At 41.5% G+C, this 25,207-nt stretch overlaps 1 protein-coding gene across 11 annotated transcripts in view; it reads left to right on the forward strand.

The window, feature by feature from the left end:
• LOC120951204 (CUGBP Elav-like family member 4) overlaps window positions 1-25,207 on the forward strand; it is a 321,851-nt gene that overhangs the window by 44,011 nt on the left and 252,633 nt on the right. The window contains exon 3 of one of the 11 annotated variants that reach the window (XM_049607670.1): window positions 9,376-9,437. The exons of the other annotated variants lie outside the window; for them this stretch is intronic. The gene's annotated coding sequence lies outside the window, so the exon portion shown is untranslated. The remainder of the gene's footprint in view (window positions 1-9,375; window positions 9,438-25,207) is intronic. 11 annotated transcript variants of the gene reach the window in all.

The raw sequence follows: 25,207 nt of genomic DNA on the forward strand, positions 1-25,207 counted from the left end.
CCAACAGTAAGGATTGCCCAAGAGTTATCGTTGCCCATCCTAAGTCGTGTCTGTTGGAAGAATTGAGGATCTTACAGTTACATTTTCGATGCCTTACAATCTTGCCGGTCCACCTATAACAATCCACACTGTTTGCTAGTGGGTAGGAAGCTGTTTGCTGGTTTGACTGTTTGTACTTGGGCAAGTGTAAAATGAAAACCTTAAAACTGGGGCGTTGAATGAAGCTTTGAAACATGTTGAAGTCTAGATGGAAACGATTTATCACTCGCACCTTCCGTTCCCGCAACCGTGCCGTTTGCACTTGCCTTTTATCGTAGCCAGATGAAGCGTCGATTGCGCGATGGGCTGACTCAGAAGTTTTACCGGTTAGTGCAACTGTGTGCATACAGTACCCTGGTACAAAGTACCACGGTCAAAAACAAGAGGTAGAGTAGGGTTATGGTACTCGTACTGCTGGTTTGGCATGGGTAAAGGTAAAGGGGAACCGACAAGAAGTCGCAACATACATGGGATGTGTTTACTCACGTTGTTGGTCTGTGATTGGCACGGATCGATCGTTTGACTACGTCAAACGAGGCCCAAGGGATTGGTACGCGAGCGGGGTCGTTATGTTGATGGTTCGAAATTAATTTCATTAAAAAATCAATGGAAATGTTAACGGTTGCTCCGGGGAGCTACCATAACGGGAAGGTGGCACAAAGAAGCGATAGAATTCCATATTGGAATGGAGGGATGGAATGGAGCAAAGGAGTAGAGGAGTAACACACATGTAGGTTGCAAAATGGTGCATGTGAAAGCATTTTCAGGTGCGGCTCAGCGGGGTTGAATGTAATAATGGGCAACCGTGATGTGTGATACTTTCGTTCGAATTTATGCCTCTGTTATTTTTAGTAGTGTTGGTTGCCAAAAGCGTTGAGTGTTGGTAAAACAACGATTTGAAAAAATCAACAAAATTAATTTTGTAAATAGCATGCAAAATTAAAAACCACTTATTGTACCGATGAATCCGGTTAGCATTGTGCTATATAGTGCTAACCTTTCGAAGTTAAGTTTAAGAAATAGATTAAATGGAAATCTAAAGGAAAAAATTAATTAAACTAATTTCAGCCAAACAAAATAACACTTTTATGTAGTTGGAATTTCTTATTTTAAATTCTTTGTATATAGCGTTTCTTGAAGTTAGTGGCATAAGATACAATGATTAAAAAAATCCAATTCTATACACCGCCTGCAAGAGATCCAATTCTATACAAATAGCAAGAGCCTCACCATCGTTTTGTTTTTAAATAATTGTGGAATTACTATACCGATAAGAATTCTTTACTAAAGAATGTTAAAATAAAATGTTTTATACCTTTCGAGTACATTATTGTTACATACTGATGGGATTTTTATGTGTGCCAGTTTTTTTTATGTGGAGTTTGACAGTGGAAGGCTGAAATAATGTAAACACTTTATACAAAACCACACACAACACTAGCTTGCAATTTTAAGACTAGATTATTTTAGCCTCAACCCTATAAATATATTATTTTAGGTGAAGTAATTTAAGTACGATTTGTCTGTATGTCGTGTTTTCTTTAATCTCAAGGTGCATTAAAGAGATCAGGTGGTGGAATCTAGAATCAAAGTGTATGTAGACCAGGTGGTCTCATTGCATGTGGGTTATAACCAAATTTGAATGTCTCTTTTGACAAGATGGCTGAAAACTTTTGCTCAAGCAAGCTTTCTTGTTAGTTGACAAATAGACAAAACATTCTTAAAATCTTCATTTAGAAGAAGAATTTTTTATTGTAAAATATCAATTATATATTTTATATACATAACATTCTAGGAATAAAATCACATGTCATGGATACGGATTGGTTCAGTAAATCGCTAATCCAAAGGAAAAGATATAAATTGCAGACAGTGTTACTCATTTTGTTGCAAATAGACTCAAATCAGGAACTTTAGATAACCTACGCTTTTTGTTTTTAAACTAGGCTAATAAAATAAACTGTTATGAAGTGTCAAAGCTGGACAGCTTGCTGAAAACTTGATATCTGCAATATGTTTGTAAAAATTCCAGCCTTAAGTATTTCAATGCAATCCAATACATTCTTCTATTTTAAACTGTTTCTTGATTTATCTATGTGTTATATTACTTCATCCAGATCCTATTGCTATTACAAACCAGATAATGGTGCTATTTTTATTGCACGCAGTTTATAAACAAAATAAATGTAAATTCATTGTTAATTTAATCCAAGGATAGAAGAAAAACAATACATTACGCAGTTCACACCATGATTCTATTTTAGGAATAAACGCATTTGGTAGACCCATGGAAAAAACACACACACACACACATAAACTTGTTTTGGCGTTTTTCTTCTGGTTCACCAAGTGTACAAAGTACAGCACGGGCTGTATTCATGCTTCTAGTACGCTAGCCGAGGATGATGAGATTATGGCTGAAGAAACCCGACATGTGGGATTTGTACACACTCTTCGTTTCACGCTTATCAAGCAGCCACTAAACCACGAGATACAAACAACTCCTTCCTTTTCTCCACCTCCAATCACTTTTGGGCATTTCTCCCCTTCTCATCATCGAGTGTGGCATCGAACAGGAAGCATCGCAGCGCCAAACTGTTGCGAACGCTTCGTGCCTTTATGGATGTGATCATTGAAGTGGCTTTACCCGTCCGTCCTTGTGTGTTTATGTATGTGTGTATGTATGCCACAGCGAGCTTCTTGAGTTTTCATGAGGTTTTAATAAACTTTCGTAAAATAAAATAGCACGCAACTTGTTCATTTATTATGTAAGTTGTTTCACACTCCCCGCACACACGCCTTGTGCGCCACACGCGAACAAAACTCGTGCCAATACGTGGGTGCTCGCGGGTCGTAGTTAAACCTTCGGCAAGTTCGAGTGGTTGGCCATTTTTTCTTGATTTTTTTCTCGAGTTTTCCACTCCGTCTTCTTTCTTGCCTGGGTGGGTAATCCTTTTCCTCAGTTCGAATGATCCTTAGCAGTCGGTGGTGGTGGTGGTGGCAAGCGATTATTCCTCCCACAGCACAATCGCGTGTGTTGTACACTGGGTGTTAAGGGCATGAGCGAGACCTTTCGATTTTGATAGAATTTTTTGTACGGTCTCGTCGTGGGTACGTGTGCTTGTGTATGTGTCCACTGCCAGTGTTGCAAGTTTTGTGTTACTGTGTAAACCAAAGTAAGTCTCGCACACGCCACGACACGCTGTGCACAGGCCTAACCGAGTGTTGCTTCATGAGCGGTAGCGCAGAGGGCTGGGTTACTTTAACGGGTCGTGAAAAAATCCTGCCACGTCCGATCCAATGTGTGTAGAGGGAGTTATAACTTTTAATTTGAAACATGGTTAAATAATCGCTCGGGCGAATTTTCCACTCACCGTTCGGGTTGTGTGTGCGGAAGCCGACCAGTGGATCCCACCGTCTTGTTTATTATGCAAGGGAGCATTTGTTTTTGTCCACGTATGTGTAGTAGCGTTGCCGGGGATTGGAGGGGATAATGCTTTTTGGGGTTCCTTCCGAAAACCATCTTTACAAATTTGTGAGTTATAAAGTTTTAAAATATTATTCGTCTGGGCCACTTGTTGAGAGCGCATAATCGCTCCTTCGAGTGCTTGTTTGCTAATTATGATTGTGATTTGTTGCATGAGTGTCTGCTCCGGCACGGTGGGTAAAGGTTAGACCATTTGTTTTTTGAAGCTCACGTCGGGCAAATTTTGAAATTTACTTTTTTGAACAGTCTTAAAAAAAATTAGTTACAATGTTTGGCGTTTCAAGCCAAACCCTATGCATTATGCAGGATTTCGGATTCAATAGGATTATAATGAATTCTACGCGAAAGCATACCCACTTAATAAGCCTTTCTTTTCGAAACACGCTGGTCTAAAAACTCTTCTTGTCGTTAAAAACAGAACAAGCGAAATTCTTTGAACCATGCAGGAAGTAGAAAACAGATGAACAAAATATCTCAAAACGGAAGGTTTAATTTTCGCCTTGCTCTACACGGTGTTGAGCGTTCTGTTTGAAACTGCTTTCCGCCTTCGTACATTCCGATCGTATGTCTGAGCGTTTTTACTTATATTTTCATTTTTATTGTACCGTGTTGTTGTTTTTTCGCTTCTTCCCCCGGACGTATCGGACGTTTACGACATCCATTACAAGTTGGTTTTTCTTTGTGTTGTTACTGTGGCCACTAGCAGCCCGACCTTCAAGGTGGGCCATACCATGATGCAAACACGTGCAAACAATGTTGCGAATGGTCGAAAAATATCGTACAATGAGTCTCAGGTGTCCTTTTTCTTAATAGCTGTTGCAAAATTCAATTCGCGCAAGCATTGCGACTTGGTGGGAAGCGACGTAACAGGAGATAGTTCTGGAAAGTGCACGATGAAGACAACTAGCCCGGCGAGACTCGACATAAAAGTGGCTCGGTTGACTTACGCCACTTTCCCCTCCACCATGGCGGACCGTGCAAATGGGAAAGTTCTGAAACCTTCGTCACGGTGAAAATGCTGGGTGGTGACAATGGTGTTGGATAAATCTTCTTAATGTTTTCGGGGTACATGATGTTTTAAAAACTATATTTTCTGATCAAATCCCCAACAGAACTTTTACCGCGGCTTGAGTAGAAGCAGGAGAACGTAATCTAACAGCTTAGTGGAATTTGATCAAACATGTATGACCATTTTTTCTCGAAGGACCTTTTTAGCCTCTTTAACTTCTTCATAGTAAGCTTGTCCAGTCGTATAGAAATTGGTGAACCAAATTGCGTCGAAAGTATTATTGAGAGAGGTGATACTTCTTCGTAAAAGCTTGCCCTGTTTCAAGAACATACACGCTCTTCCAGGGGCTTTAAAAGTTCAACCAACTTGCAAAAGTTGGGGAGCAATATTTCCACCATCTCAGACGCCGGTCGAGTGCTCCACCTTCGTGAAATACGGTGGCTTACATCGAGCCCTGACCGACGCCCACAGCGAGGAGGGAGCACTTTTTGGTAGTAAATTTTTAATACCACTAATGCTTCTCCTCTGACATCGTGATAAGTTTATCATAGTTAATGATCCTACCGAGTCTCGTGACTGGTCTCGGTCGATGTCGATTCCGTCAGCGTCGACCACTTCACCGAACGAGGCAGAACATCGTTGCTCCGGTCATCGTTGCGAGTCGCACGGGCATCGTGCGCCCGTAACCCTTGCCGAACAGATGTCCAATCAGCTCGATACGTGAAGGGCAGACTGAAGGACGAAAAAGTTCAAGCCAAGTGCCCACTCTGCCCCTTCCGCTTCGAAAGCCAATCGACATCACAGCCTCGAGAAGGGAAACGAACGCACGCGAATTTGCAAAACCCTACGGGAAGGGTGCGAGGAACGTTCGATACCGTGTACGGGAACCTTCCGGGGCTGATCGACCCGAGGCGATGACATTACCGTGTACTACCTTACTGTGCAGATGTGAGACCAGGAGAAGGGTTGAGCATTGAGGGAAACGATTCTCGTTGAAATTCATCACACAAACCACTTTCGCAGCCGTAGCCGGTTGGGGGTTCGAAGTCAGCGTTTAGAAGAGTTTGCCGGGAGTGCCCGGCCGGCAGTGACATTCTCGCCAGATCTCATGTACAACTCATTGATAATATGTGCACATAAAACGATTTCAAATTGATTGTATAGAATTATCGGTATGTGCGCCACATGTTTGTTCCACCGTTAGTTTCGTCTTTTCCGCACGCTTGCTTGCCTTGCAGTTCGCATGTTGGCACCGGGCACTCTTCGACTTCAGTCCGGCACGGTGTCTGCCTTCGTATCTCATGCCATCGGAATGAGTAGGGCCGTGTATATGTGTATGTGTGCAATACTTGATGATTGCTCGATTTTCGCTGATTCAGCTATAGTTCGATACGATAGGTTGTCTATTACCTCACTCCCTTATCCTGCCTGCGAAAATGAATCTTAGATAGGCACCGTATGCTTCACACCCTTACAGTGACGCCAATGAGACTGTTTTCATATCGTTAAAGACATACCTCAAATGATTATTTTATGTATAGTAATTGTTCGGTTTTTCATTCTGTAACGATTAAAGTTCAGTGCTAATGAATTCACATTATTTTACCGTGCGTTATGCCAGTTTATTTAATGTTTTATTGCATCCCAAACGGGAGCAAACTTTTAGCACACACTGTGCTCACAGAGCATAGCCGTTGGGGGTTTTCTTCACACAAACATACGGTCAGCGTTCGGCTGGTCAGCGTCCCTCCTAAACGCTGGCCAATTCTCAACGATGTGATCTAGTTAGAGTTCCATATCCTTCCAATTGCGCGTGGGGATAGTCTGTTCTTGAGCGTGAGAAAAGCGAACACGATTGCACTCGGTCAAAAGCATCATGTTTGCGCTGTACATAATCAATGACATTTTCAGACGCACGCTTTCCCAGTGTCAACCTGGGCAACGTTTGGCGGGCCATTGCTTTTACTCACTCAATATCAGAAATGGCGCTAGATGAAAACCCCATTCTCGATGCTACTGATCACGGAGGGATTGGGAAGAAAAAGCAATGAAAGGATGAGCTCCAAATCGATGTGTTACCACCTAGATGCTAGCAGTTGGAGTGTGATCGCGATAGGAAAGAAATAATAACTGGCTGGGAAGGAATAACCGGAGAACAGTCTTATGACAAAGCGTTGAATTGAAGCGGCATAAAATCGATGAATTATGTTCAGTCCGTTTCCATAGAAAACTATAAACAAAATCACTTTATATGGCAATAATAAACTATGATGATGTTGATGATAGCAACAATTGATTTCGTTAGTAACGCTCAGATACCAGGATTAGCACGTAATCATTCATTAAATCTCAATTCAAACTATCTTCCCTTCTTAGGGGGATACGTTAGGGGGAATCTGAAATCACATCTGAACACTTTACACCTCCGGCCAGTCCTGTTATATCAAATTTCGGGTCTAATTTGAAAATGTTGTTACAATGGTTATTTAATAAGGTACGAGCTCGTCCGCTTCCCATGATTTGTGCACAGTTGTCTCAAACTTCGATTTTTCGCATCATTTATTGAGGAAGGAAATTTGACCAAAAAAACCCTTATTCGATGACGCAGACACAAAAATGTCTCCTCGTGTGCTCGATTGCTAGAACTATATTGAGCGTGGCGTACGAACTGCATGCTGGAAAATGACGAGAAAGCAGTAGAAAAGGGACTATTGTTGAACTTTTCTTGAAAGATGGCAGCCCTGGAATCAATTTCAGACGGTTCATCGATAGTACGGACGAGAGCTACGGCCCGACGTGGGTATGCATCGTCTCCTAGCGGTCACATAAATGATTATTCATGTTCTTTCCCATCATTGGAGAGTGTGTGTGGTCGTCGTTGCTGTGGAATTGCTTTTTATCGTTTGCCCCCGATGCACCGCTTTCGAGGCTCGTTTTCACACTGGACCCACTTTCCTTTTATCCCCCCCCCCCTTTGTCAGTGTCACCATCGCTGGCCATGCATTTCCGGTTGAAGGAAAGAAGCTGCGTTTTGGTGTGTCGTTTTTGCTGGTCTTCTGTGCTTGTCTCTTTGCATGCAAGCGGGAGCCGCTTTTGCCTGCTGCTTCGTACGCTATTTTCTCTCGCCTTGGTGGACCGTAAACGAAGTTTTAAAAGCGTTCAAATACTTCCTTGCTCTGCTCGCACTGCTTTGCCGCAGGGTGATGGGAGATGATTCCATGATAGGTTATCGGATGGCAAAATGGACTGATGACTTGAATCTTTGGGGAGCGTGAAAGCGAACATGAAAAAAAAACCTTCCCCGGTAGCATTATTTTGGGGTCGGGACGGCAACTGGGGACGGGACACATTAATCACTCGACAGCAATTTGCCACCCTCTTCGGGAAACATGGATCACAAGAAGCTGAGGAAACAACAAAAAAAAAAAGCAAACACACACACACTCCCATACAAATACACATCCTATATACTGAAAGGACGTACTTTCCATCCGGAATGTTCTCGAAACGACAGAGAGCACAGAATGAATCAGTACTACATTGGAAGAGCGAATTTCAGAGCGTTGCCTTTTGGGTGAAACGAAGAGCACTGTCAAGTGCGAACGTCCTAGAAGCGCCGTGGCACATCGCACGACCCAAGGAATGGATATTGTGAATCTTTAACCAACACCAGGCATTTGCGGTTTTTATATTCGTGTCAGTTTTGCCTGCGAGCGTCTGTGGCCGGGCGGCTTGGCAGACCCCGTGGCAGTGGTGGTGCGAAATTTCAAAAGTGCCTGATTTAATTACCACAACTTTCCACAGTCATCAAACTTTCAATGGTCTCGGAGGAGAGATGAACGCAAACGTAGCTCTGGTGGACGCTGCCAGTGCGGTGGGTATGGAGCTGAAATCAGTGCCAGTGAATAGTGTCAAACTATTTCGCTTCTGTATTGGTGCGAGCGTCTGTGTGAATGGCTGAAGGAAAAAGTGTGGATCGTGTGCGGCTGGGCTCAAGTGGGATTAGGGCAGTGGGAGGCCACCAGACGGATGTAAGAGGGGAATGGAAAGAAAAATCCCAATTCACTGCTGAACATAATCATGCTTGTTACCCGGCGCCCCTTTTGTGAGATTGCGCTAGAAGTGTATGTAATTTATGCATTTCATTTCCAGTCAACCGCAGCTCGTCAAGTGTCATTAAAAAGCCTTAATTCCAGTCAACAAAAGGTGCTCCCCCAGTCGGTGGTGATCTTCAACGCTTGGTGGATGTCATCCAAACCATGATGTTTGTTTCTTGTCCACAGCTTCATTCCCCAGGCATTCCCCAGCCAACGAGGCTATTCTCACCAGGGGACAAAATAAAGCACGAGGCTACACTCCCGGCGGTCTTTCCAAAAGAGTCTTTGGAATGTATAATTACGCAAGAAAATGTCGCCATCTTTGTAATCGTTGCTGCGGCAAGTTTGCTGCACCATCCCACATATGTGTGCATCGTACATGGTAGTGTCAATCACTGGCTATACTGACAGCACCATTGTCCCTCGTATAATGCGGTTTTCCCTAGCGATGCTAATGATGGTCTTACCACTTGAATTTACTCGTTTCGATGCTTTTACATTGTTGCAGTGCAGGGATTTTCGGGCTCACAATTGTAAGCGACAAATTACACGACACAGCCGAGCCCAGTCGGTTGTACCCGAAGGGTAACACGAGATTTCCATTGAAGGAACGATTATTTTTACAGTGCACTGAACATGCAACCAACAACACCAGCCTTACTGTAGATGTGAAAAAAACCCGTTCGCGCGTGTGTGTGGGGCCATTGTTTACTAAAATCCTTTCTCTGCATCTTCCATTTCAGGATAATGGAGGCCAATTTCTTCGTTCAGAAGAGATCGCCACCTCTTCTGACAAAATAAATCGGTACGTCACTGTGTTGTCAAAAGCTAGTACGATCCTCATGCGCGACAATGTTCTAATTTGCATCGATTTAGCAAGCTGCTCTGAAATGAGCTCCATGAAAAGTGAGCAATGCATTACACACGATCGTTCTATTCCGTGCGAGATCTGTCTCTAATTATGATTTTCATTTGATGTATTGTGTATCGCTTCTGAATGTTTCAAAGTCTGCCTTGTGTAGACGATAATATGTGTGTGTGTGTGTGTGTGTGCGTGTTCGTAATTTTGTCGTATATGGAAACAGATCAATCGCAAAAAAGATGTTTTACTGTTTGATGTTTTTGTTTATATATGTTGAAGAAATCACGATCGTGTTTGCATTAGCGAATGAAGATGAACTAGCTTTTGATATATAGGTGGTGTGTCATATGTGGCTTGTGTTGTTCGTGTCATTTGTGGATTGTGTTTTTGATGAGTTTCATTTCCAAAGTGTATCTAGCTTAATATGAAAAGTTGTTCACTGGGCGTGGTTTTAGTTACTTATTCTGTTCATTTTGTTTGTTTGTCTGCACGAGCTGTTCGTGGTCGTCTCTGTTTTTCCACGTGTTTTCTCACATTTATGTGTTTGCTTCAATTGGTCGTAAAGTGTGTTGTTGATAGTTGTATTATTATTTTTTAGTTGAACAAAAATAGAAAGGTCAAATATGCAAACAGCACATAAACTAAGTATAAACGAGTACGTTTACATGTCCATATTACAGCAAACTTACAGGTCATGAGGTTTTGTTTTGATCTTTTACGGTGTTTGAATATTCATTTCGAAAACATAAAGCAATAAAGTAAAATTATTAAAATGACTTTAATAACTACCTCTAGATGTTTCTCGCCATACTAAAGACATATATACCTCAATAACTTCTTGATGTTTAAATCACATCAAATAATGTCTATGCCAACAGCTGATTGAAGAACCAAAAAAAGCCACATAACTTTAACGTTTCCTACACAACAATAACTGGGCTTAGTTCGAGACAGGTAACAAGTGTGGTTTTGGGATAAAAAAATGAGCCATAGCACTCGAGCAAGCAGCTGTACGGAACGTCTAAGAAATGTGCAAAAATGTCTACCACCCGTGCAACCTTGGCAAAACGACACGATAAATAAAATGAAAGAAGTGTGTGCGAAGTCTGTCGCCTTTCGTTCTAGACTTCTTGAGGATAACTTCACTTCAAACCACCGACACAGGCGCAGATGGAATGCAACTATGCTCAGATCTACCTGGGAAGTAGACAAGGCCGGTTCGACGGATAGCTAAAAACGCAAAGAAAAGAAGACGATGGCTCGTTGCCGGTGAGAAAGCAACGGAAACTAGTCAAGTTCTTGGATAATTTTTCGTAGCACAAGACAAGCCTAATCCCAGTAGCCAAATTCGTGTGTCTCGTAGTCGTTAGGTGCAGATATCATTTTAACCCTTGTTAGTACACGTCATGTTTTGTGAATAAGAAATTTCCACTGGATTATGTTCAGATTTTGTGTGTGCTCTATTTCAAGTTTCATTTCGTTTCTAAATGCGAATTTGAGCTCAATACAAGTGAGAAAGTTGGTAGTATTCCTATACAAATCAGTTATCACGTGTGTAAGAATTGATGTTTGTGGATTTCATTTGTTTCCCTAAGAAATGATTCCCTAAGAAATGTAAAGTTTGGATTCACACGCCGAATTATAGAAATTATTTTCAAATTAATTGTCTGCATCTGAGCAATAACATAGGAAGATGAATATTTACACTTAAGTCCTTCCGTCTGTCCCAGTTAAAAATATGTTTTAATTTTGATTGGTGCTATTAGAAGCAAAACTTTTGTTTTCGTGTTTCATAAATGTAGCCCGCGCACTTAAAACCTTGCCCCACTTTCTAAAACACTGCCTGACGGCTTGGAAAATGCAAAAGAATGATTGTACAAAATTATGTCTCCAAAAAATTCTACCTACCATTAGCGAAGAGCTACCAGCCATCTTGACACCATGAACAATTGAGACATGCTCTTGTGCTTGGTGACTTTTCAGATTCTGACATTAAGCTTGCTGTTTGGTAGGTGTCTGTTTTTTCTCTTTGGGAGTGCAACCCTTCCATATTATGCCATTCCCTATCTCACTGCATACGAAACGCAAAGGGCTCGCTTAATTATACTCCTGTCTTTTCATTATCTTTAATATTATTATTTGATCTTTTGTTGGCGCGAATGGGATCGCCGGTTTGTGTGCACAAAAGGAGCAGCACTCCAAATGAGTGTTGTGTGTGTATAAATATGTATATATGTATGTGTGTGTGTAAAGTGCAGCTGCAACTTTGGCATTGGCTTTTCTATTTCATTAATATTTCTTTGTTTATGCACTCTGGTGGATAAGAAACAACATCGGAGTGCTTTCGGAGTGGTTGGCACACGGTGGACAAATTTTCTTGGCCTTTGCAGCGCAAGACTAAAACGGAATGGTTGATGTTTGCTTGCAAGCCCAGGGATGGAAAGTTTGGCACTTCCTGGTTGGATTATTTCTTGCCAACTTTGAACTCGGGTGGTTATAAAAGTTTTTTCGTTATTCTTTTTTCTCTCCTTCCTTCTCTCGTGTAATAGTAGTGCCTTTTAGTACGAACTAAAAAGTTTTCTCCATTTTTACTGAAACGCCCATTTTACCGACCAGCGACAAGCTCAACTGCTTTCACTGGCTGAGCAGGTTGAGTATAATATAAACGCATACATATACGTAGGGTTTTTGTTTTCTTCTTCTTCACTTGCACCTTTGCAGCATCTGCTGGAATGTTTAGTGACCGGTGCCACCGAAACTCATACGATGATACCGTGAAGTACATTGCAAAAGTACTGCACCATTGCAAGTGTCCTAGAAAGCGGGAGAGAATGAGATGGATATCTCCCAAACCAATCGATAAAACATCTCCAAACTAGGTGCAGAAGAAGGGGAAGAAAAACACAAATCCGTTGGTCGGAAGGATGGTCAAAACTTTGCAAACCACCACAAGTGAATTGGGTAAGAAACTGACATCTTTATACGAAAATGTTTTGAATGCCCACCGATGTTCCATCGAGCCGATGGACGACGACGAGCACTGCCTAACGATCGGTACTGTCAAGGCAAAAGTTGTCGCTTTCGCCAGTTGCCTCCAAACGACATCCTCATGCAGCTCACGATTCTTTTCATTTTTCTCCACTCAACGTCGATTCGGGAAGTTTGTTCGCAATCTTTATTATTATCAGTTTTGTGTTGGGTGTATTTTTTCCGTTTCCACAATTTTGCTTCCCTTCCTACGAACGAACAAAAAAAAAAGTTTTTGAAGTAGCTTGGTGGGTGGATTCGTTGAAGCATCGAATTTGTTTGGTAAGCCAAAAATGATGAGAATGCCAGCAAATTATCGGAATCTTATCGCAACCACGTCGAAGTGATGCTGTTGATCGCTGTCAAGCAGAAAATCTGGATCGAAGTCTCCTTGGTCGTTTTGCAAATCCGCAAACTATATGCGTTTAACGAGCAAGTGCAGTTACGGCAAGTAGACGTACAAAACTGCCTTTGTCGATATGTTTTTGTGTATCTGCTATTTATTAATATATTTTTGTTTGATTTAGTTATTTGTAAGAGCATGTCTACCATTAAGTCGGGCATGCAAGGGGTATATAGTTCAAGTAGTTTTCAAATATTTTGAACAATAATTCAACTACTCACCAATAATTATTCATATATGTTTTCATGCCACCCTGGCAGTTTAAAAAAGAATGGTATGGAAAATTATATAAAAAAGAGGATAACGATTGATAAACAATCTTCATGTGAATCCAGGTATTTGGATTTAAGTGAACGTGAGTTAATCGAGTCGCTCATTGCTCTGAACGTGAACGTGATGTCGGTTCTTTCGCTCTTTTGCAAACAGCAATACCTGTAAAGTCTGTGAATCGGTACACTATTCGAAATTCGGTAGAACTATTTATAACAGTTTGTTAGTTTAATCCGTTTTTTTGATTGCATTAACAGCAAGCCAATACTGACAATCTGTAATTTGCCCCTGGAAAGCGACTCACATAAACAGTTTAAATACAAACATTTCTTATTTTTTCTTCAAATGTTCGAATGCTGGAAGCTTTGTTCTGTTCGTTATTTAAAAATCATCATAAATAATTGCACTAATTTTCTGGATTTTGTTTAAATTTGATGTAACAAAAGAATCGGCTTGTGAATCGGCTCATTCATTTTTTTCACGCGAACTTAATTAACCGTTCGGTTATTGTACATTTGGCGTTCCTTAAACTTCAAAACCACTTGGCAGTTATTTTGCATAGGATCAACTATAGTAACTTTAGAAGCCCAGTAAACTGGGTTTTTGTCAGATTCCGGATTTGTTTTATGAATTTAATACATAATCGGAGTCAATTGCAACCATAAATATGACAAAAAGTAAATATAAATATAGGGGAAGGTAGGTAAAGACGGACACTGCGGGTAAGATGGACACTTCTCATAAATGCATCAAAATGGTAATTTTCGAAGAAAACAACAGTGCAGCATCTTAACTTAAAGTTAAACAACAAATTTGAGAACATTTTTGGCATAATATATGCAAAATTGGTTAAATGCACAAACAAAATAAATTTTCAATCATGAGCATCCTTGTGGATCTAATTTGACTACTACGGATCTTAAGCTCTACAACTTGTATTGTTTATATTTCCGGAAGTTTTATTTCATGAATGGGTTGTCGTGATCATTAATGAAAAAACTGGCGAACGAACGAGGATAAACGTAATACAAAATATTGTTTTCTGGTGGTTTAAACATTCTGACACCAAAGCGGGAAAGACGGACACTTTGTTGTAGGGAAAGATGGACACCAAATTTATTGATTTATTTTACTTCTTATATCAATTGGTTATGAATAAATTTCAGCAAATACCTTAAATAAGGCTATTCCGAATCTACAAACCAACCAGCAACTACAGAAAGTATTGAAATAAGCGAGAAATGAAACACCGGGCAAAACAGTAGCCATTCGTTATGCTATTACTCGCTCGACGCTGATGAGGCGCTTCACGAAATCCAATATCTTGTCACGACTTGGACAACTTTAAACAATAAAAAGAAGAGGCATGGATACGACATTGTTCAGGAATAGATGAGAAATTCTTCGGGATTACAAATATCAAATGTTGAATTGTGACATGGTGGAACATGGATTGAACTATTAACAAGCCCCTCAAAAAAGACTGGGGTTGTGGACTTTTCCTAAAAGGAAGTTCTAGACTGTTGTTCTGTAAGCTGGAGCAACATCAGCTGTAAGTGTGCAATATTTCAATAATGCTTTAGATGCTGCATTCTACGATATTTTAAAAGCGGCGCTTACAATTCCTAAAACCATGGCTGAATGAATCGTCGTTGCAATAGGCCAAGAATTGGTTTATAAACGTACCAGGGCGTGGAAAGCGATAGAATTTATTAAAATACTGTAAAACTCTTCAATTTCCAACGTTTTCTACAGGTGTCCATCTTACCCTTCATGGTGTCCATCTTTCCCATATCAGGTGTCCGTCTTACCCGAACATTTCAAAACCGCACGAAAAAAACCATGTTTTTCATTCATGAAAAAAAAACGCAATAATCGATGGAAACTTAAAAGTTTCAACACATTTTCTGATAAAACATGAGTGTAGGATAATGTATGCACATTTTCATGGTCGTTGCATTTATATATCACTAGATTTTTACCATTTCCCTTAAGGTGTCCGTCTTTACCTACCTTCCCCTAGATGAGGCAATTTGATTATTTTTTTTATTTCACTTTGCTAGCTTGAACCTTGAATAGTTTCTTCAAAACTTTCGCAGAAACAATCATGAATCTTCTATGATGACATTAATCATAGAAAATACTATTGAACTGGAATTTGTAACAAGGCATTATGATTTTAGATAAGCTTTGAGAGAAGAAAAAAACAAACGTTGCAAACATTAAAAGTAATTTGCAACCTCATTCACTTTGAACAAGAGATAGTTAAGCAAAAAAAAATATCAAAAAAGTTATGCTACGCTTGGAGGTACTTATAACGCTCGGTTAGTCAAAGATCAAAGCAAATCCCTGTGCTTTGATTTTACTTCGGTTTGTTTAGTTGATGTTTTTTTTTTACCCTTCATTCATCAATTTTAGTTCCAACTCTCAGGATTCCTAACCTACTGCGCTGTCTTTTCCACTATTCCCTCCGAAATGTATGCAATATGCCGCTGCAACATGTTCCACTCCACCTCTGGCATGACGTGCTCGTCCCACCATTCTTGGCGCTGGCTTCCTTTACTTTCACCTATGTATTTGCTCCCTCGCATCAAAATTTCCGTTCGTTTTGGCCAGCCTTTGATATTCGTTGGATTGGATGGATTTTGAGCTGATGTTGCCGCCTCGTTTAGTTTTAAATTTCATATGAATTTAAATTTCGTGTAATTTGCGTTTTATCGTCTGTGTACTTTTGTGGTTCATGTAACATCACGCGTGGGTTTTTTCCCGCCTACCTACCGCCCCAGTGTACAGGTAGCCAAATGCTTTCAATTCTGTTGCTTTGCGAACGTTTGTTTGTTGTGTGTATGTCCTTTTTTTCTACAAACTTTTTTCTTCATTTTGCTGTTGTATCTTTTATTTCTGTACGTGTCTCTGTGTATGTATCTCTCTCTCTCTCTCTCTGTGTATGTGTGTTTGTGCGAGTGATGTGTGCGAATTTGTGCACGATTATATGTTCGATATGATCCACCTGTCAGTATGAGGAATGAACCAAAAAGGTGGGGGAGGGAGAAAAACACAGAAAGGCACATGGAAGTGAGCACATTTGACTTGTGTGCGTTTACGTGTGCTGCTGCTGCTGCTGCCTTTCGTCCCTTTTGCAATACGGCTGCGTCTCGCTCTTGCGAGCGCGTGTCTGCTTTTTCATTACGATGCACTCACTACACTACAATCCCGTGATTATCGATGTGTGAAGAGAAACGAAATTAAAATTTGTGAATTCTTCGTTGTTTTGTTTTGTTGGTGTGATGTTTTATACCATTTTTGCTGTGCCGTGTTCATGTTTGCTGTTGAATAATTTTTTGTTCTTTCGTTCTTTTTTGTTTTTGTTTTTGTTTTTCCCCCTATTTCGTTTCAGGTAAGTTTGGGTGGGCTGAGGATCGTAAGCAGGGACATGATGGCAACGGCCGCAAGTACGAACGAAGCATTAAGCTGCAATGGAAATGCGAACGAAATCGAACCGATGGGTTGGCATCCGAATCGAACCGAATTGAAGCGAGTCCATCAATGAAGTTTTGCTTGCAGTGCCACGCTGCACAACTCAAACCATCAAACCCGACACGGGCTGGAGAGTGTTCCGGTCGCTACCGCTGTGTGAGTTATAGATGCTATTTTCCTAATTACACCATATCGGGTATCAAACGTAGAACAAACAAAAAAACAAAAAAAGTTTGCAATCGATGTAATTTCAAATTACAGCGTGGGCCAATTTCCGGGACTCGCGGGCAATTATTTTCAATTACTACCGATTAAAATTACACTCCTGGCTGAGATGGTTACCATCGTCTGGTTTCGTGTGCCCCGTTTATCCCCCAACGGATGGCAGGGCGGGGTTTTTTGGGCTTCACAACAATGCAATCAGTAGAATTCATGGGCGATGAATGGTATTTTTGGGGTCGGTTTGGAAATGTTGATGCTTGCGAAAGCATTTCCTTTCATCCTTCGTTAACTATTCACCTTCATTTCAAACATTCTTTATTTCAATTTGAGCTTCTTGTTGCGTCATGGCATCACCGCCACGGAATTGCAATCACCTGATCGAAAAATGGCCAAAGTTCATCCATCATCCATTTTTCAATTTGCATATCACGGGTTTTCCCTAGAGAATGGCAAATTTGGACGATTGATGTGATAGGTGCCTGCGATTCGATTCGATTGTCCGATCGATGGAGACGCATGGTCGCTCATACTGCCAGTGAAAGATCGGGCGCAATAATGCCTATGAAATTGCAAATTCAAACAGTTGGATCGGCCGGCTGACTAGAAATTTAAGGCAAGTAATGAACAAAGCGAATGGAATGAGAGTGAAACATAAATCGTAGGGTCAGAAAGAGACACATAAAGAGTGGGAGGGAGAAAGAAAGAGAGATAGTAAGAGAGAAAGAGAGAGGAGTGAGAAAGCACGCAAGATAAAGTGGAAAAATTATGCATTCAATTCGATTGAAAATTGGCGAAAGTTCTCCATAAATAATTCATATAATCCGTTTAACACCGCTCTGCTGGAGGCGTTGCGTGCACACTGCCCACACCTGCTTACCTCCCTCCGTCAGAACACACTCACAAAGCTGGGCACCTGGGTTCGGTGCCTGCTTTCAGGATGTGATCAGTACGTGTCCCACCAGGAGTATGACCTTTGCTTCAAGCACGAACTGGCTCAACTAGCCACACCCGCGTAAGGGAAACTGGATTTTTTCATGTTTTAATTCCACACCTACCTACGTCCACGCGCGGGGAGAATGGAATAATTCTCCGCGGGTTAGATGAAGCGACGACGAGAAGGGAAAGCGTTAGGCACGATTTCAATCATGAAACGAGATGCGTCCCATTGCTGCTCGATCGTTTACACCCAAACCGTATCAATGAAATCATCATACCCAGCGTCATTATATTTACCACCGGGCAATGCCATGTCTAGCGCGACGATCAACATCATCGCAATAGACAAAACAACCAGAGCACGGAACGTGTGAATCCGGGTCTAAACGGGGAGGCGTTTGGAAGCGAGAAATAAAATCAACATAAATCAATGAGAATGTTTAATGAAATTTGGAATGGTCCGTTTCATTTGGATAACAATATTATTCCAAATCGCCTCGCTTCACTGCCGATCCGTTCTACATAGTATCGCCATGCGGATGGACGGGATGCAGCAGATGATAGGCATGTTACCCGCACGGTTCACCCCGCCACGATGCCCGCTGTGGCCGATGATGTTGATGATGGTTGGCCAGGCAAAGTTTATGTGGTCGATGTCGGCAACTGAAACCTCCGTCACCTCCTTGCACCGGGCCCGAAACATCCGGACAGCAGGCTCCAGGCCGGCACCGCCACAAACCACGATGGCCGCACACTTTCTCCATCAATCACCATTCGATATTTACAACCCGGAAGCGCTTCGGAGTAGTTAGCTGAGTGACATGCTTATCGTCACATGCATCCACCGCCTTGCCCAAGGGGGGCGGAAGGACATGCAGTGTTTCGGTATCGTATCTAATTCATTTTATCATTTACCAAATGGACTAAAATGGAAATCATGTTGTATTATTTTGTGATGCTTGGGAGACTGCGGCAACACGGAATGAGACCGGGGGCAAAGGGTATGTAAGAAGAGTGGTCTCGAGTTGTACAAAACACCACCAATAGTTGGCACACATCCCATGTAGGAGGGAAACATTTCCTCCAGTCTCGTGGCCTTGCTTGCCCGGATGGCAGCTCACTCACAAAGGCGTGCAGTTGATTGCGATGCTATCATACAAAACAGTCATTCATCGTCGTGTCGATTACTAAAACCAGTGCTCATTTATGTTGAAAACCAACACAAGTGCAGCACGAGATGAAAGGTATCAATTGCAGCAGACGAGTGTCATTGGACGTATCTGTTGGTGCTGGATGGGTCCTGGATGAATGAACTGTAGCTTAAAGATATATAATATTTAATAAGTTTGAAACTTCATATGAACATCTGTAGCGGTTTATAGGATTATAGCATTAGCATGCAGCAAGTTATTGTTCGGCCGTGTATTTCAACAAATAATATTTGTTTCCAGAAATCATTCATTAATTACATGCTATTCGTCATGCAGTTGTTAATACATATTTTCCTTAAACTACCTCTTTTAAAAGGAGTCTGTTGTAAAATATTCATTTTTTATGATAAAAATAGTGCGTTGAATGATAAAGGTTAATGTGATACGTGTTATGTTGCCTTCATGAATTGTGATCTGATTTTTGTAATATTCGCACCGATTAACAGGGTCATATCAGTTTGATCTTCAGTGAATTCATTTTGTTCAAACTTCTTGAACAATTTATACGACCTTCTACTTCTTTTCTTGCCTTAGTTTGTGTAGCAAACATTATATCTATTCTCCTTAAAGCTTCGTTAATTGAATTACGTTAGAAATGTAAGTTTATTAATGTATGTAATTGCACAACCTTAGCAATAATGCGCTTAAACCGCATGTTAAACTTTGAATAATCAAAATGAACAATCATCTAGAAACATATCTAGCACAAGAAAATCCAAGTACACTATCTGTTTAACAATGCGTTAGTAAGAACATGTTCATACAGATTGCCTCAAACCTCATATTTATAACAAACTAAATCTAAACATATGATATCTGATAACATATGACTCAAAACTTAACTACGCCCAGCTTTTTTGGCATTTTTATCGTGCCCAGTTGTGCATCCGTTTAGCGTATTAAACCCTGCACTAAGCACATAAACGATGGTCAAAGCTGACACCAAAGAGTGACTAAAATTGGAATTATTCACTTGCCCAACGTGGCGCAAAGCAGCACAACGCGCAACGGAAAGAAAAGCAGGGAAATGATCTCGATTTATGCGAACGGATGGAAATGTGTCCGACGACAACGTACGAGCAAATGGATGTGGGCACTGAGCCAGATGCACCCTTCCAAAATACGCATCCGCTGCCATGACGCTTGCACCCGACGCAACATTTGCAGCGACACAGGAAGGGACCGATGACACGCACGAACAAACGACTATCACCACATGTAATACATTTTTGATGTTGATTCAAATGAAATTGAAATCAACACTCGGCCATTCAGTGGGGCTCGCGTCGTCGGGGCTAGATACACACATACACACGCGCGGCTCTCACACATACATACTCACACATGGGTAGTGTGAATGCTCGGACTACGCGACCGAACCGCTTCCGGAGTGCAACAAATGAACACCTCTCTGCCCAACAGTACGCAAGTCGTGCCGGTACTGGTACTGTGGTGGAGCGCTGCTGCCTTGCTGCTTCGAACATTATGCTGCCCTGCTGCGCTTGCTTCTGCTACTGCTGCTACTGTGCGGGGATGAGCGGCACAATGCGTGGCCACAGTTTGGTGGCCTTAGTTCCGTTCCCTTGCTGTTCCGTTTCACCATAGTGAAGCCTAATCTGCAATTCCACTCACTAACCGACCGATCGACCGATGGGTGGGATGGCCAGTAGCGAGAGGAAGATGAATCAGGAGCTGGGAGTGGTAAATGGAAACACAGTCACCAACACACACACACACACACACACACACACACACACACACACACACACACACAACACACACATTTCATCAGTAAGGTACACAAAAGGGGTAACGGTGTTGGGCAGGAGTGCGATTAATTAAATACATAGTGATTAAATTATTAGGAGTTAAATTCAATTTGGTGCGATATTGACAAGCAAATGGAGGAATTAAATCTGCGGTCAGTTTGATATTTTGAGCCCACACTTGTTCGCCTGGGTGAGTGGTATGGGGCAGCTGGTTACGGAACAATAGGCTACAAACCCAATTGCATACGTCAACTGGTTTTGACCAGGTGGCTTGGTACTTCAACACTACCGTTCCTTTCGTGGCAATTGGATTGTCCACTCTGCTCGCTGCAAGCACGCTCGGTTTGTGCACGAACATTACGGAGTGTACGGACTCACTTGGCTGGGACTGTTCACGCAAAACAACGCAATAATGAAATCAATCTTGCTGCTGTGCCCTCACGCACTGCCGGTGAAAGTGTGGCCGACGGTATCAACTGTCTCGGCTTATCGCAACTCGGCCGGTGCCAAACGGATGCCAAACGTACGTCGATCGTTCAACGATGCTGGTGACCAAAGACGAGACTAGCCTTTCACTGTAACCGCAGTCTGATTGCAGCTCACATCAACGTCTAAACAACGTACAAATGGGGTTCGAAGGATGGGAAGCTCCGGTAACAAAATATACAAACCGATCGATAAACGGTGCGAGGTTTAGCTTAAACTCATTTTGTGTAGGCCAGTACACTGTAATTTGTATGTTGTGTAAATGAATCAATAGAGTGAAACTATTTTAAAATCATCCAGATCTGTTATACCACTTTTACATGCCAAATTATCATTCACTAAACACTAATCATACCGACATACTTGTCCCAATAGTCGACCCACATTAGTCGTAGAAATAAGGATTTTTAATGTTATCGATGTCAAACATCTTTCAAAAATAACATTTTCCAATACCTTCAGTTTAAATCAAGTTATGATATACAATTGCACGAAACGCTTATCCGTATGTAGCCAACAATGCACTACCTATAGCAAAGAATTCGATTTTACACAGCTGTTCTTGCATCTCAGACGTCTACATTACGGAAAGTAGCCTAAAACTGATCTTCAGGTTTCAGTGGCTCTTTTGGAAAGGTTTGGCCGTACCATGTATCGAAACCGAATGTGAATACATTGTGTAGAGACGCTAGCACGTGCACACGTGGGGGAAGGAATGTTCAACATTCGATTCAATTCGCATTCCATTTTGCTGAACGAGCAAAATTGTGTTGCGTTGGACTCGAGGCGAAGACGAGGCACCCGTCGTCGAGTAGGCAAAATTGAATTGTTTCAATTACGCATCTTCTTGGGCTTTAACATGCACGTTAATTACCGCTTAGTAGCCGTAGTGGGTTTCCTTTCCCCGGTTCGAGCTCGACTGTGTCTCCCGTGACTCGCTAGCACTTTAGGCCACTTCAGCCGTTGCGTAGCGCAATCGGGAACCCATCGTCGTAGTTTTCGTGGTGCTGTTTTGGTAGAGCATTCTGGCAGCCGGACGGTTCCTTTGCCAAATCGCCTCCAACGAAGGCATGATTATGACAAGTGGCTGCCCTCGGGGGAATTGAACGCAGAGGCGCAATCAACTGCCCCCGAGGGATTTGCTTCGATTTCAAGCCCTAGAGGGATGCAAAAGTGCATAGATTAATGTGAGGTAGCGACGCCTTGTCTCCTGGCAGGAAGGGTTGCTGGATTGGGGTGAAGCGGTGCGTCTAATTCTTGATTAGGCTCTTCGATGTGTTGTTTGCTCTTGTGTATCGCTTTAGACGTCTGGCAAACAGCCGGTTTGGGATGGTTCAATCCGACAGACGGGTGAGGCTAGGCGTGGAAAGATTATGACCATGTCTTTGACAGCTTAGCCAAAACGTTCAGCATAAAAATGAGTCTTATCATAGTCTGCATACATGCATAGGCTTTAAAAAATATATGTTCGAATGTTTAAACGTTCAAGACACGTCTAGAGACACATTTTGATTCTAGATAAATTTAAGATGATTTTGATTCACTGACACACGGTGTGCGATCCAGAGCGAACGACTCTTGGATGGATATCGAATCTCATTCAGCATTGTTGAAGCCGGGTCACATCAGCTCTTCAACTAAAACATCTCTCATGAAGCATCTACGACAGAAAATAATACCTGAATTCGTCAAGAGGCTACAACAAAAGCATACAAAAGGACATACCATTTACCCAGTTAGAGTATGATTAATCAATGCATGAAAATGCGAAAATGACAATGTTAAAAAAAAAGACCGTTATAACAGTTGTACAAAAACTGACTTAAATGATTAGCAAGAAAACAATCTACAATATCCCTCAACGTATAAATTGCATGAAACCACATGTTTTATGTGCTGAATGAACAAATATCTTGCTATAAATAACTTCCTATTACTTTATCCATTTTCACAACCATATTTTGTTTATAGTATTTGCAGCCATCTATTGTATTTTAAGGATACTAATACTATTTTCGTGGTAAAATCGCTTTTGGTTTCAAACAGAAGTTTGCTATAATTTTAGAACATATATATTTATGGCATGCTGTTCCAACGAACATCCTTTAAAGGATATGTGAAATAAAATATCCTTTCGAACTTAGAGCCATGTACTAAAGCGTGTACTAAGAGCAAGCTATAATTATGGTGCAAGCTTCTGAGCATCCTCACGAAAACATCGCATTGAAAACATCGAAAAGATGAAATAAGAGCACCAGAATTGCGAAGCAGCTTTTCACCACTCAGGATACAAACGGTTTTCACACATACAATCTCCTCTCGTGTGTACTACTTGTGTTTTCATTTTTCTCATTTCTTTATTTAAACACTCCCATGCGCTCCTCAATCAACAGGGCGAGTATTTATGTGTGTGTGTGGATGCGTGTAAGTGAGTGTATTTGTGATTGCGTATTCGTTACGGTGCGAGTAAATATGGCCTCGTGCTGACGGTAACAAAAAATCAATCGTATTTATTGAGGCGCTGTGCCAGTTTTGGCGTCGTGCGATGGATTTTGTGGTGATGTTGGTGATCCGTGTCCTGTGCGAAAATGGCGCTCGCATATCAATGGGGCAATGTTTTTCAGGCCATCCAATCAGCGCACGTTCTCCCGGTTCGGCTTGTTGCTAGGCATCCAGCGTACCATTCGTCTCAGCTTCTTGGCAACCTGTTGCTAGAGACACGCCAAGGAGGAGCACACTGGATAGGACCGCACAACACCACCACTGCCACTACCACCACTGCCACCACCATAATCGTACGCATAACATTTTGCAGACCGAAGCAAAATACTGACAAACACTTGATGCGTGTTTTTATTTAGGGCAGACATGTTGAGCTGTTATATCATGGCAGGATGCATAACTGCGAAAAACACTTTGCTCATGCTGAGTTTAGAATTTGTGGAGATTGTTTTGTAGATGAAGTATCGGCTACTTAATAAATCTGTAGAACAATTGTATTTTCAATAAAAGGCACATTACAGATACATTTGTTTTGTTCTTATCCTATAGAGAATCCCTATGGTACAAAATTAAAATGTCGATGGGAAAAGGTTAAGTTTTCACCTGAAAGTTCGAGCAATGTTTGGAAAAGTGATAGCTTTTTTCTAGAGTTAAGATTACAAACTTCTACTTCAATATCTGTCATTCTCTAGCATATTGTATACCATTTTTTGCTCAACTATGGTTCTCAAGCTTTCAGCTAGACTGAAAAACCTGTAACATGAAACCTTTGCGACGGAAACATCTCAATTGCTGTTTTGTTGTGGTCATGTTTGGATCGCGTTTATGGTTACACATTTCAGCTGACGTTGTTTGTCTCAAGTTCAACTTCAACAACAACAAAAACTTTATGAACATCTCATTCATTTGAAGCTCAAACCCTGTTGCCCTGTAGTTGCAAACGACACTGGACATTCGATAGTGGAAAAAAATAGGTCCTTACTTAAACCAATGCTGGTACAAAGTGCTGCCGGGCACTGACTGGTGATCCGGTTTGGGAGACAACAAATCCTCTGCACGGATGAACCAGTGTGTATCAATCCACCCGTATAATGTTCGTGCCCCACGGCCAATCCGGCGAAAATGTGGAACAAATCTGAGAAGGGAAATAAAACAAAAAATAAAATTAAAAGGAACCCCCGAAAACAAAATACAAACAAACAACGAATTCATCCAAGCAAAAGAAGCGCCAGCAACGAAGCAACAAACTGCTTGAAGACCTTTCAGTCTGTGGCGTGCGTGTTAGCGTACGAAAGCAAGAAAGAAGTAAAAAAGAGAATAAACAACGTTAAACAACGGTAAGAAGATGAACAGTAAGGATTGCTTTCGCCGATCGAAGGATTTCCTTTTATTGACTGTTGATTTTCATTT

Source organism: Anopheles coluzzii, chromosome 2 (assembly GCF_943734685.1).
Source record: "Anopheles coluzzii chromosome 2, AcolN3, whole genome shotgun sequence".
In the NCBI taxonomy this organism is placed as follows: domain Eukaryota; kingdom Metazoa; phylum Arthropoda; class Insecta; order Diptera; family Culicidae; genus Anopheles; species Anopheles coluzzii.